Source organism: Triturus cristatus, chromosome 2_1 (genome assembly GCF_964204655.1).
Source record: "Triturus cristatus chromosome 2_1, aTriCri1.1, whole genome shotgun sequence".
Taxonomy (NCBI): domain Eukaryota; kingdom Metazoa; phylum Chordata; class Amphibia; order Caudata; family Salamandridae; genus Triturus; species Triturus cristatus.
This window is the reverse complement of record NC_140581.1, coordinates 595,532,537-595,545,999: the sequence shown is the minus strand read 5'-3', so window position 1 is coordinate 595,545,999 and position 13,463 is coordinate 595,532,537.

Sequence of the window (13,463 nt, the reverse complement as noted above, 5' to 3'; positions counted from 1 at the left end):
TTTGTCTTGTGTGGTTACTGCTCCAACTGGGTTAGCAGCATATAACATAAAAGGAATCACTTTACATCGTTTGCTAATGTTACCAGTGGAGCATGAGAACAAAATACAATACAACAAGCTAACTGGAGACGCATGCTTGGAAGTTTCAAGAGTATTGAAGAAGATGCAAGTTCTCATTATTGATGAGGTGAGCATGGTATCAAACTTAATGCTTGCCTTTGTGCATTTAAGAATGCAGCAAATTCTGAAGACAGACTATGACGTGTTATTTGGAGGAAAACACGTCATAGTTTTTGGAGATCTTTTGCAACTTACTCCAGTTAAAGGACAACCAGTGTTTAATACTGTGACACATGAAGACACGAAGAAGTCATTGGGAAGCATCGGTAATACAAATATTTGGTCCTTGTTTGAGTACAAGGAACTTACTACTAATATGAGGCAAGCAAACGATGAAGAATATGGAAGTATTCTGAAAGATATCAGAATTGGACTACTCACTGAAGCTGGCAAAAAAAGCATTACAGAGTCGTCTGCTACATAATTTATTTCCAAAGGAAGAAATAGTTGCAGAGAAGATATACAAGAACATTGCAGAAAACAAAAGTGTCATCTGCTTAATGCCAACTCTACGTGAATGCTCAATATTCAATGAGGAGCTTTTGAAATTGGAAAAGGAAGATATCAGGAAATTGGAAGCAGTGGACAAAATTGAGGATGGAAGAATTACTGTCACATTAACAGGCACACTGAAAAATAAATTGGATTCACTAGAGAAGAACATTTCCAAAACAGCTGGATTAGAAAAAAATCTATATGTTTGCATGAACTGTAGAGTATTTTTAAGGAGAAATTTGGATGTTGAAAAAGGTTTAGTTAATGGAGCTATGGGAAGAGTTGTGGGTTTTATTAATTATCAGAAAAAAGATGGAATTGAATGTTTAAAAATAAAATTTGATCAGATAGAAGAAGTAAAAGACATTTGTCGTTGTTCAGTTCGTTTCATGCTTGTGAAAGACTTATATGTACGTAGGAAGCAGTTTCCGTTTTCGCTAGCATATGCTGTAACTATTCACAAGTCTCAAGGATTGACTGTAGATTGTGCATTTGTGAACATTGGTTCAACTGTGTTCAAAGAAGGTATGGCATATGTTGCTTTGTCACGAGTGAAAACATTATCAGGTTTATTCATGATAGACTTTGATGATTCAAAAGTTAGTGCTGATACAAATTGTGTAAAGGAGTATAATAGATTAAGAAGAAGCTATGCTCCTCATTTAGGTCAGTATCCTGTGTTGGAGAAACGTGTAGTTTCTCGAAAAAGGAGAAATGAGAATATCTGTAATGAAGATGTAGAGAGGAGGAAAAAAAAGAGGAGTGATGTAATTGCAAGCAAAAAGAATAAGGAAAATGAATAACAGGTTGTAGAATGTCATTTTGAAAATAGCTCTGGTGTCAACTGCTACGCTAATGTAGTGCTGAATGTTGCATTTTATCTGGAAAGTTTGCAAGAGCAGATAATAGTAAATCAGGGAAAAAGATTCTGTTCTGTGCTGAGTCTCCTTTTTGAAAAGCTGAGTAATGATAAAACTCAAATAGAAAGTGCTACTGAAATTAGAAAAGTTTTAGATGTATGTTCAGGACGAACACAGTTTTCTCAAAATGTACAGCAAGACGCACAGGAATTCTTGATGTATTTTCTTCAGGTACTGGAAGAAGAAGGGGTTCCCATTGAAAATGTATTTGGTCTCTCTTATAAATGGGAACATAGTTGTGAAAACTGTTATAATATATGTGGCTCTAATGTTGATAATGAAAGGTTTATTTATTTAACATTGCCAGAAAGTAAAACAGTCACTTTTGCTAAATTAGTTAAAGATGCTAATCATAGCATGGAATGCAGTGAGTGTCAATCTGACATGTTTTCAACGTTAATTTTAAAAGAATACGGACAGTATGTAATTTTAATGATGCAACGCTGTAAAGCTGATGGTTCAAAATTAGATACTTTAATAAAGAAGTTTACAGGACAGCAATTATCAATTTCAGGAAAAACTTTTGTAACAGTTGCAATAATTTTCCATGAAGGACCTACTGTAACTTCTGGTCATTACACAGTTTATCTTAAATGTGAAAAAGGCTGGACACTGTGTAATGATTCCCAATTGATTTTTAAGCAACGTTTGCCTTTTGATTTAGCAAATTCCTATCCAATCTTCCTGAAACCTAAATTTTAGAGAGATTTGGCAACATCTGGACAAAACAATTTTACCATTTTATTGGATTACCATTTGGAATTTACAAATAAAAAGATGTAACAAATTATCATTTGGCCTAATGGAAAGGTAACCAATTGTAATGTGGAATTTTTCCGTTTTTTAAGGAAACTTTGGAAAACCAAAAATTTAGAAAAAATCGGTAACATCTGCACAATTTAAATTTTGGAATGTTATTGGATTGCCATTGGAAATTTTTTCAAAAAAGATTTTTAAAATTACTATTTGGCCATGCGGAAAGGTAAACAATTCTATTGTGGACTTATTTAATTATTAATAAATCTTTCGGAAACCAAAATGTTACAGAGAATCGGTGAGATCTGTACAATTTAAACTTTAGATTTTTATTGGATTACCATTGGAAATTTAACCAAAAAAGAATTTTAAAATTACTATTTGGCCTAAAGGAAATGGAACCCGATGTATTGTGGAGTTATTTGAGATATATTATTGTGATTATACTTCTGAGTGAAAAATATCAGACGGTATTTTAAAGAAATAAGTATTGATATTAGATGATATTTTTTAAGAATATTATGCATTTCTATAAAGTTATGTTTATGCAAAAAGAGATTGTGGGCTTTTTTAAAACAATCTTTGAGATTGTTAATTTTTTTTTTGCCTGCTGTTAAATGATGAATGCAATTGCTTTCACAATTTATAGTGAAATGCAATATATTCTGAAAACAGCAAAAAAAAGGCAAAAATATTTTTTGAAAAATATGTAAATATGTGTACTGTATTATAAAATGTTTTATTAAATATTAATACTTTTTTTCTTTTTTTTCAGATTGAGATAGAAAATGTTCGAAAACTAGAACCATTTTTAAAGCAATTAAAAAAAAATTTAAATGAATAAATATTTTTTTGAGTGGGTATGGTAAGTCAATAATATCATGGTCCCTTTTTTCCACTTCTCTACAATCACATTTTCAGTTTTTAATTGTAGTCTCTCAAGGACCTTGTAATGTGATAATTGATTTTTAGTGTTTTTAGAAAAAAAAAAAAAAAATTACGCGTACCGTACGCGTACGGTAAAAAAAAAAAAAAAAAAGTTTTTAAAAACATATATAAAAAATAGATGAAAGGTAAGGTTGGCTCTTAAAAGAGCCGTTGTGTTCATGCAGGGACAGAGGAAAGAAAGATTGGGAATATTAGATGGTACGACAAGTGTGCTGATCTATTTTACTGTCCACTAGGGAAATACTGGTCTCCCTATAACTAATTAGATCATGACAAGTGGCGCACCGTACTTCAACCCTCGCAAACCGAGGGTTAATTTCCAGAGGACCAGAAAAGGAGATGCTCCCCCCACAGATGAAGGGCTCACCTGACCTGCAGAAGAAGGACTCGGCACTGCAGATGATGGTCCAAGCTGAGCTGCTGTGGATGTGCTTGGTTGATTTACTGAAGGGTTACCTTCAGTAAGTCGAGCATGTGTCCTTCTGTGTACATCCTTAAGGTGTCTCATCATGGTGTGATTCCCAAAGGAATACTTCCTGTCAGGATTCCCTCTTGAAAGTACACGCTTACACAGCTTACAAGTCACTAAGGGTGCATTTACCTTTTGCTGGCCTTCTGGAAAAGAAAAATACTCCCATACGTAAGAGGTCTTTTGTTTCCTCGCTCTCTGCCTCAAGGTAGTGCTGCTAGCCTCACTCTCAGAAGAGCTCTGCTGTTCTGCCATCTTATCACAAAGACAACCCAGCTCCTTCTCCTAAGGGATCACAAGCAGAAATGAGGGGAATGGGTGTGGTATAGGAGAGTTCTAGAACTGAAAGTAGTTTCAACCAATCAAAAGTTGTGTTTCATGATCACATGACCCACCGTACGCTTACGGTGCGCTTACGGCAAAAGTACGCATGCGCGTAAAAAAGACACGCGCTTGCGCGCATGCGCATAACAGTCACTCCCCAACACTTCCGCGTAAAGTGCGCGTGTAGCGTACACGCGTACGCGCCCCACGCGCAGTACGCGCGGCTAAGCAAATTGCGTAAATATACGCAAACAGCGTAGATAAATTACGGACATTGCGTAAACCGTACGCTTACCGTAAGCTTACCGTACGCGCACTAAAAAAAAATAAAAAAAAAAGGAAAAAATGTATTGCTAATAAATTTTACCTGTTTATTTTAAAAAAAATGTAAAATAAAAACATATTGTAGAATTTTAAAAATTTAACCATAGTCTTTAAAAAAGGATAGAAAATTAAAATAAAAATATGTAAAAAAAAAAGAAGAAAAAAAAATAAAATTAGCATTTAAAAAACCTTGCAAATTCACTGAAAAAACCATGGGTTTCACACACGTTATAGTTAGGAATTAGCATTTAAAAAACCTTTGAAATTCACTGAAAAAACCATGGGTTTCACACACGTTATAGTTAGGAATTAGCATTTAAAAAACCTTAGAAATTCAATGAAAAAACCAAAGGTTTCACACATGTTATAGTTAGCTGGACATTTCACTCGTAAAAAACCATTGAAATTCCCCCGTTATAGTTAGTTCAGCTAACTATAACTCGCGCGCCCGCAATGCACTACTGATGACGTCACATATTACATCACTCATGACATGGTCAGTGACATCACTCATGACATCACTGATGACATCTCAAATGACATCACTGATGACATCATCCTTGTGATAGAGTGGTAGACCTCCTCTCACCCTAATATAACCTTTGATACACACATTTAAAAATAGAGACTGAAATTTTCAAAAAAATGGACATACCAATAACAGTTACAACAACCTATTCAGTAATTCTAAGATCCACATACACATCCACTCATCCACCAACAATCCTATACAGTCACTCATACATGTACTCACACATCGTATGTACTCATACACCTAAACATCCTGTAACACAATGCCACTCATTCATAAAGTTACTCACACATAGTCAATCATGCTAATAAAGAATCAAACATCCATTTACCTGCATATACAGTTATACACACACCACCACACTTACTTTTACAGAAACTTACACATACTTAGTCTTTTAAATAATCACTTATAGAAACACATACTTATTCATACAGGCACTCTTCCAATCTCTCACTCGCACATATACTTACTTATATACACCAATAGTCATATATACTAGTTTAAAACATATGTAGTTACTTATAAAGACACTATTGAGACAGTCATTCACTCACTAACACACCCATACACACACTCATCCACCCATACGTTCCTACACACATGCTGTCTTCAACACATACAAACAGTGAGTCACTCCTTCATGCACCTATGCACTACATAATAACCCCCACCGAACCATGAAGACACTCAGACACTCATACTGATACTCAAAAAACCAACTAATAACCTATATAGACACTCATGTAGCTACTCACCAACCCATGCAGCCACTTATATACAAAGTGAGAGACTGATACAGGTATTTACACATTTAAACATTACTCACTTAGCCATGTATTCATAAAGATACACTTAATCAGTCAGTTACACAATCAATTTTTCAAAAACAAATCATCAATTTAGACACTTATATACTCATTTATTCTTCCATCGACCTTGAGATATACATATATTAAACATATTTAATTTTCAGAAAAACACACATTCACTGGATGATGTCATCAGTGATGTCATTTGAGATGTCATCAGTGATGTCATGAGTGATGTCACTGACCATGTCATGAGTGATGTAATATGTGACGTCATCAGTAGTGCATTGCGGGCGCGCGAGTTATAGTTAGCTGAACTAACTATAACGGGGGAATTTCAATGGTTTTTTACGAGTGAAATGTCCAGCTAACTATAACATGTGTGAAACCTTTGGTTTTTTCATTGAATATATATATATATATATATATATATATATATATATATATATATATATATATTCACAGAAAAAAACATAGGTTTCAGGGGTGTTCTAGTTAGCTGCCCATTTCACTCGTACAAAACCATAGAAATTCCTCCGTTATAGTTAGTTCTGCTAACTATAACTCACGCGCCCGCAATGCACTGCTGATGATGTCACATATTGCATCATTCATGACATGGTCAGTGACATCACTGATGACATCATTGATGACATCTCAAATGACATCACTGATGACATCACTGATGACATCATCCACTGAATGTGGTTTAGTTTGAAATTTAAATATATATTATATATATACCAATCTGTATTAAAGATTGAGTGGATATATAACTGTCTGGATGGAGGATTTAGTAGCTGTCTGACTGTCTTTTTAAGTGAGTAATTAAAAGTGTCTTGCTTAATACATGGATTAGTAACTAAACTATGTGACTGCGTGCAGCACTGTCTCTGTTGTTGTATAACATGCTGCCTCAGTTGGTCACTAACTACATGAGTGTGTATATTAGTTATTGATTAGTTGGGTGAGTATTTGTATGGACGCTGAGTTTGTGTGTGGTTGGATGATGTGTGTGTAACTCTATGCATAGATGTGTGAATGGTTGATTGACTAGGTGTATGGGTTTAAGAGTGCATGTGGAAACAGTTGTTTGGGTGACTGAGTGTATTTATTTGTGTGTTGGTTAGCGAATATATGTTTTAGTTGTACATCTTCAACAAAGTAAAAGAATAAAAGGCATTGTATGTGAGAGTTGGTGTATATAAATAAGTTTGTGTAAGAGTCAGTGATTGTGAGAGTAAATATATGAATGAGTGTATAATTGTAATGGTGCTTTTTTAACATATTAACGATGAGTTACTATGTGTTTGAATAAATGAGGTGTCGTTGGATAATTGTGTAAGTGATTAAATTTAAGTGCGATACATTTTTTTCATGAGTGAGTAGGATGACTGCATAACCGACTAAGATGACTGCTGATGTGTCAATGTCTATATATGTGTATAAGTGCATTTGATAGTGTTCTATTAATTAATGACTACATGTATAGATGATTCTGTTGTTGAATGGGTAGTTGTGTGTGTAGACTTAGGAATCAGTGAGTGGGTATGTAGTAACTGGTATTGGTGTGTCAATGGTTTCAAATATGGTACTCTGTATTTTACAGTGAGTGATGAAAGGTTATACTAGTGTATGATGTGGTGTATCGGATTGTCAAGTGGATGATGTCATCAGTGATGTCATTTGAGATGTCATCAGTGATGTCATCAGTGATGTCACTGACCATGTCATGAATGATGCAATATGTGACATCATCAGCAGTGCATTGCGGGCGCGTGAGTTATAGTTAGCAGAACTAACTATAACGGAGGAATTTCTATGGTTTTGTACGAGTGAAATGGGCAGCTAACTATAACACCCCTGAAACCTATGGTTTTTTTCTGTAAATTTCTAAGGTTTTTTAAATGCAAATTTCTAACTATAACGTCTCTGAAACCTATGTTTTTTTCAGTTAATTTCTAAGGTTTTTTAAATGCCAACTTCTAAGTGTGATTGTAGTTATATCTATTTTTTGTACTGATTTTCTACAGTTTTTTAACTGTTTATTTATAAATATTTTATTCAGTAAATAACATATATTTTTCTGAAAATTGCAAAAAAAAATTTTTTAATTAAAACTGAAATATTGATTAATTTTCTTGTTTTCATTTTTTATTTTAATATATTTATATCATTTTCTTTAAAAAAATAATTCCAATTTTTTTCGCAGTCGCGCACTCAAAGTGTACACATCACGGTGGGTGCGCGCATTCTAGCCGCCATTTTAGAAAAGTCATGAAGGATCCGCGTATGGTGTGCGACGGCTGTGTGTTTTTCAGTTACATCATATACATTTAATATCACGTGATATGCGCGATTGGTATGCGACCGGTCTGCGACTCCTGCTCCCGCGCATTCGCGACACATGCGCATTACGGTACAAGATGTTTGCGCGCTTGCGGGTCCCGTGTGACATCATATACGTGCTGGGGCGCGCTGGGTGCGCGACTCCCGCAAAAAAAAATTATGTTCCAAAATGACATGTATGTGTCTTTAATATACATATTAAGGCAAGAGATTATGTAAGATATTCATCAAAATAATATATTTGTACTTATAAGAAACTTATATTATTTTTAAATATATTTTCACGAAGTCGGGTGCGTGCGTCATGAGTGCAGAAAACCAGGTCAGCAGAGCTGCTGTAGAGCCAGAGAACCAGGTCAGCAGAGCTGCTCTAGAGCATGAGAACTAGGTCAGCAGAGCTGCTCTAGAGCCAGAGAACCAGGTCAGCAGACCTGCTGTAGAGCCAGAGAAACCAGGTCAGCAGAGCTGCTTTAGAGAGAGAGAACCAGGTCAGCAGAGCTGCTTTAGAGCCAGAGAACCAGGTCAGCAGAGCTGCTCTAGCTGACACTGTCTGACTGACACTGTCTGACTGACACTGACTGACTGACACTGACTGACACTGATTGACTGACACTGACTGACTGACACTGATTGACTGACACTGACTGACACTGATTGACACTGGCAGACTGACTGACACTGACTGACTGACATTGACTGACATTGACTGACACTGACTGACTACTCTCTACTACTCTACTACTGACTCTCTACTACTCTCTACTACTCTCTCTCTGCTACTCACTCTCTACTACTCACTCTCTACTACTCTCTACTACTCACTCTCTACTACTCTATTACTCTCTACTACTCACTCTCTACTACTCACTCTCAACTACTCACTCTCTACTACTCTACTACTCACTCTCTACTACTCACTTGCTACTACTCTCTACTACTCACTCTCTACTACTCACTCTCTACTACTCACGCTCTACTACTCTCTACTACTCACTATCTACTACTCTCTACTATTCACTCTCTACTACTCACTCTCTACTACTCACTCTACTACTTTCTACTACTCTCTACCACTCACTCTCTACTACTCTACTACTCACTCTCTACCACTCTCTACTACTCACTCGCTACTACTCTCTACTACTCACTCTCTACTACACTCTCTACTACTCTCTCTCTCTACTACTCTCTACTACTACTCTCTACTATTCACTCTCTACTACTCACTCTCTACTTCTCTCTACTACTCACTCTACTACTCTCTGCTGCTCTCTAGCACTCACTCTCTACTACTCTACTACTCTCTCTCTACTACTCACTCTCTACTACTCTCTCTCTACTACTCTCTACTACTCTCTACTACTCACTCTCTACTACTCACTCTACTACTCTCTGCTGCTCTCTAGCACTCACTCTCTACTACTCTACTACTCTCTCTCTACTACTCACTCTCTACTACTCTCTCTCTACTACTCTCTACTACTCTCTACTACTCACTCTCTACTACTCACTCTACTACTCTCTACTACTCTCTCTCTACTACTCACTCTCTACTATTCACTCTCTACTATTCACTCTCTACTACTCACTCTCTACTACTCGCTCTCTACTACTCACTCTCCACTACTCACTCTCTACTACTCGCTCTCTACCACTCTCTACTACTTACTCTCTACTACTCACTCGCTACTACTCTCTACTACTCTCTCTGCTACTCACTCTCTACTACTCACTCTCTACTGCACTACTACTCTCTACTACTCGCTCTACTACTCACTCTCTACTATTCTCTACTACTCACTCTACTACTCTCTACTACTCTCTACCACTCCCTCTCTACTACTCTACTACTCACTCTCTACTACTCTCTCTCTACTGCTCTCTCTCTACTACTCACTCTCTACTACTCTCTCTAGTACTCTATACTACTCACTCTGTACTACTCTCTCTCTACTACTACTCTCTACTACTACTCTCTACTATTCACTCTCTACTACTCACTCTCTACTTCTCTCTACTACTCACTCTACTACTCTCTGCTGCTCTCTAGCACTCACTCTCTACTACTCTACTACTCTCTCTCTACTACTCACTCTTTACTACTCTCTACTACTCTCTACTACTCACTCTCTACTACTCACTCTACTACTCTCTACTACTCACTCTCTACTACTCTCTCACTACTACTCACTCTCTACTATTCACTCTCTACTACTCACTCTCTACTACTCGCTCTCTACTACTCACACTCCACTACTCACTCTCTACTACTCGCTCTCTACTATTCTCTACTACTCACTCTCTACTACTCACTCTCTACTACTCTCTACTACTCTCTCTGCTACTCACTCTCTACTACTCACTCTCTACTACTCTACTACTCTCTACTGCTCGCTCTACTACTCACTCTCTACTATTCTCTACTACTCACTCTACTACTCTCTCCTACTCTCTACCACTCACTCTCTACTACTCTACTACTCACTCTCTACTATTCTCTCTCTACTACTCACTCTCTACTACTCACTCTACTACTCTATACTACTCACTCTGTACTACTCTCTACTACTCACTCTGTACTACTCACTCTCTACTACTCTCTACTGCTCACTCTCCACTACTGATTCTCTACTACTCGCTCTCAACTACTCTCTACTACTCACTCTACTACTCACTCTCTACTACTCTACTACTCTCTTTACTTCTCACTCTCACTACTCTCTCTACTACTCACTCTCTACTACTCACTCTCTACTGCACACTCTCTACTACTTGCTCTCTGCTACTCGCTCTCTACTACTCTCTAGTACTCACTCTAATACTCACTCTCTACTACTCTCTACTACTCACTCTCTACTACTCCACTACTCTCTACTACTCACTCTCTACTACTCACGCTCTACTACTCTACTACTCTCTACTACTCTCTCTCTACTACTCACTCTCTACTACTCACTCTCTACTACTCTCTACTACTCACTCTCTACTACTCTCTCTCTACTACTCACTCTCTACTACTCTCTACTACTCACTCTCTACTACTCTCTCTCTACTACTCTCTACTACTCACTCTGCTACTCACTCTCTACTACTCTCTACTACTCACTCTCTACTACCCACTCTCTACTACTCTCTACTACTCTCTCTCTACTACTCTCTACTACTCTCTACTACTCACTCTCTACTACTCACTCTACTACTCTCTGCTGCTCTCTAGCACTCACTCTCTACTACTCTACTACTCTCTCTCTACTACTCACTCTCTACTGCTCTCTCTCTACTACTCACTCTCTACTACTCTCTCTAGTACTCTATACTACTCACTCTGTACTACTCTCTCTCTACTACTACTCTCTACTACTACTCTCTACTATTCACTCTCTACTACTCACTCTCTACTTCTCTCTACTACTCACTCTACTACTCTCTGCTGCTCTCTAGCACTCACTCTCTACTACTCTACTACTCTCTCTCTACTACTCACTCTTTACTACTCTCTACTACTCACTCTCTACTACTCACTCTACTACTCTCTACTACTCACTCTCTACTACTCTCTCTCTACTACTCACTCTCTACTATTCACTCTCTACTACTCACTCTCTACTACTCGCTCTCTACTACTCACACTCCACTACTCACTCTCTACTACTCGCTCTCTACTATTCTCTACTACTCACTCTCTACTACTCACTCTCTACTACTCTCTACTACTCTCTCTGCTACTCACTCTCTACTACTCACTCTCTACTACTCTACTACTCTCTACTGCTCGCTCTACTACTCACTCTCTACTATTCTCTACTACTCACTCTACTACTCTCTCCTACTCTCTACCACTCACTCTCTACTACTCTACTACTCACTCTCTACTATTCTCTCTCTACTACTCACTCTCTACTACTCACTCTACTACTCTATACTACTCACTCTGTACTACTCTCTACTACTCACTCTGTACTACTCACTCTCTACTACTCTCTACTGCTCACTCTCCACTACTGATTCTCTACTACTCGCTCTCAACTACTCTCTACTACTCACTCTACTACTCACTCTCTACTACTCTACTACTCTCTTTACTTCTCACTCTCACTACTCTCTCTACTACTCACTCTCTACTACTCACTCTCTACTGCACACTCTCTACTACTTGCTCTCTGCTACTCGCTCTCTACTACTCTCTAGTACTCACTCTAATACTCACTCTCTACTACTCTCTACTACTCACTCTCTACTACTCCACTACTCTCTACTACTCACTCTCTACTACTCACGCTCTACTACTCTACTACTCTCTACTACTCTCTCTCTACTACTCACTCTCTACTACTCACTCTCTACTACTCTCTACTACTCACTCTCTACTACTCTCTCTCTACTACTCACTCTCTACTACTCTCTACTACTCACTCTCTACTACTCTCTCTCTACTACTCTCTACTACTCACTCTGCTACTCACTCTCTACTACTCTCTACTACTCACTCTCTACTACCCACTCTCTACTACTCTCTACTACTCTCTCTCTACTACTCTCTACTACTCTCTACTACTCACTCTCTACTACTCACTCTACTACTCTCTGCTGCTCTCTAGCACTCACTCTCTACTACTCTACTACTCTCTCTCTACTACTCACTCTCTACTACTCTCTCTCTACTACTCTCTACTACTCTCTACTACTCACTCTCTACTACTCACTCTACTACTCTCTACTACTCTCTCTCTACTACTCACTCTCTACTATTCACTCTCTACTATTCACTCTCTACTACTCACTCTCTACTACTCGCTCTCTACTACTCACTCTCCACTACTCACTCTCTACTACTCGCTCTCTACCACTCTCTACTACTTACTCTCTACTACTCACTCTCTACTACTCTCTACTACTCTCTCTGCTACTCACTCTCTACTACTCACTCTCTACTGCACTACTACTCTCTACTACTCGCTCTACTACTCACTCTCTACTATTCTCTACTACTCACTCTACTACTCTCTACTACTCTCTACCACTCCCTCTCTACTACTCTACTACTCACTCTCCACTACTCTCTCTCTACTACTCTCTCTCTACTACTCACTCTCTACTACTCTCTCTAGTACTCTATACTACTCACTCTGTACTACTCTCTCTCTCTACTACTCTCTACTACTCTCTACTATTCACTCTCTACTACTCACTCTCTACTTCTCTCTACTACTCACTCTACTACTCTCTGCTGCTCTCTAGCACTCACTCTCTACTACTCTACTACTCTCTCTCTACTACTCACTCTCTACTACTCTCTCTTTACTACTCTCTACTACTCTCTACTACTCACTCTCTACTACTCACTCTACTACTCTCTACTACTCACTCTCTACTACTCTCTCTCTACTACTCACTCTCTACTATTCACTCTCTAC